We start from the raw sequence: 2267 nt of genomic DNA on the forward strand, positions 1-2267 counted from the left end.
GGTTTTAATTCTTACTTACAACATCACTAATGTGAAAAAAAAAAGAATTACAGGGGCTAAAAAATTTAAAAAATAAGAAAGAATAATAAAAAAGAATTATAAGGGCTAGCCCAGTGTTTGGGAGGCTCCGAAGGAAAGTGTAGGAGAGAAGAGGCATTAGACTGCTTACCAAATTGAAGGTCTACAGAGCTGTTGTGCTGACCACATTGTTGTATGCCTGTGAAAGCTGGACAGTCTACCCACATCATGCTGAGAAACTGAATCACTTCCATTTGAATTGTCTTAGGAAGATTCTGAAGATCATCTGGCAGGATAAGGTAACAGACACTGAGGTCCTTTCTCAAACTAATCTGCCAATAATTCAAACCCTACCGCAAAGAGCATGACTTAGATGGGCTGGTCATATAGTTCAAATGCCAAAAGTACACTTGCCTAAAAGACTATTTCATGGAGAACTCACACAGGGCAAGCACTAACATAGTACACTCTTTAGAACTTTGGACTCGATTGCATGACATGGGAGGCACAGGACCACCCCAGAATGATGTGCCCTCATCAGAGAAGGTGCTATCCTCTATGAGCAAAGCAGAATTGAAGTAGCTCAAAAGAAATGTGAGATATGCAAATTTAGAGAATCCACCCAAATGTTCACATGGACTATTTATGCCTCACCTGTAGTAGAGCATCCTAAGCTTGTATTAATCTGATCAGCCATGGTCAGACACACAATAACTTAATTGTAACATAATGATGTCATTTTGATCCTCTTCCAGAACAAAGGACAACAACCATTCTAGGGTAATCCATCTGTGTGCTGTTAATGCTTGTTTACAAACATAATTTTAAGTCAATACCCAAAAGATTTCCATTTCAGTCGAGTCCCCACAAAACAAAAACAAAAAGATGAATGACTTACAAGTTAAGGTTTACAGTATTTAGTTTAGAGACAACACATGTACAAGGAAGAGCTGGAAGCAAAGCCAAATGATAACACAGTCAATCAAGGTATGTATTTAAGCAATTAATGTAGTGGACTATCAGGGGTAGAGCTCCATAGAAACTCATCTGCATTCTTCTTGAAGCCAAGACTCTGGACTTCTCCATGTGTCCAATTCAAGAAACAGGGAGGTAAGAAAGAAACCATTCCTGTCATTCCAATTTTATGAGTTCCATATCAAAGATGAGTAGCATTTGGTGGAATGATTCCTGAGTGACCCTTGGAACCATAGACATAGTCTGGAGAGACAGTCATTTTTGCTCTTTGGCCCATACTTACCTGGGCAACACTTTCTTCCCAGCCTCCGATCACTCCTGCTTGTCCATCACAAACTTCAAGCGCTTATTTCTGTCAAGGGAGGAATCAAACTTTTCATCTCTGTAATTTTACTAATCAAGTCTGGACACATTTGGGGAAGGTGCTCCCGTCTCTTGGGAAGATGGTTTCCACCTGCACTCCCATCCTGGACAGCTTTGGGCAGGTCATAGGGTCATTACTCCGAGAGGCTCATGCACGAGGTGAGTCAAGTAGAGAACCCAGCTGGTGTAATGGCGGACGCTATCATGCGCTGCTCCTCACTAGCAAGGGACAGACTGGCTTGCTCAGTAGCCCAGCCGGTTTTCCATCACTGACTCCACGTTCCCCTCTATCCCTGAGACATATAGCGCCTCTCCACACTCCACCCCAACCTCACACTTGCTCACCAGCGGGTGAGCACTACCGTAAAAAAGAAATTATTTTCTTAAAGATATTTGCAGATGTTTGGGCAAGGACAAATGTAAGGGGGGATAAGAATATAAATCAGCACAAATTTATCTTGAAGCTGTTACCTCCCTGTTTATAGCACAAAGAATCTTCTGATTGTTCAGAAAAAGCCAAAACAAGTACCTGAAATTTCTCTGAGATGGAACTCCTGTATAGCACCTTATTTTCTCTACCCTTTCATTGGCCCTAAATTGTACGGATAATGTCAGACTTAGGTAGACAATCACATCATCTGCAGTATGTCAACATACCATTAGATTGTGTGTTCCTCAAGGACAGAGGCTGTCTTTTGTCTCTTTGTATCCCCAGTGCTTAGCACAGTGCCTATCACATAGTAGAATCTTAATAAATGCTTAATGTCTGACTGACTGTGCTGTGCAATGTACATGTGAGGAATCTGACACACACTTTCAAACCTATGCTAGATTTCCTTGTATCAAAGCTGTGAAATAATGACAATGAATCTGTCATATAAACCATCTGTAAATCCATTTCATTTTTTAAA

General features: G+C 40.9%; 1 pseudogene; it reads right to left on the reverse strand.

Moving 5' to 3' along the window:
* Positions 1–1149: 1149 nt before the first annotated feature.
* On the reverse strand, positions 1150–1459 carry LOC110216734 (peptidyl-prolyl cis-trans isomerase FKBP1A-like; annotated as a pseudogene).
* Positions 1460–2267: the final 808 nt, after the last annotated feature.

This window comes from Phascolarctos cinereus, unplaced genomic scaffold (assembly GCF_003287225.1).
Source record: "Phascolarctos cinereus isolate Bilbo 61053 unplaced genomic scaffold, phaCin_HiC Scaffold_5;HRSCAF=322, whole genome shotgun sequence".
Classification (NCBI taxonomy): domain Eukaryota; kingdom Metazoa; phylum Chordata; class Mammalia; order Diprotodontia; family Phascolarctidae; genus Phascolarctos; species Phascolarctos cinereus.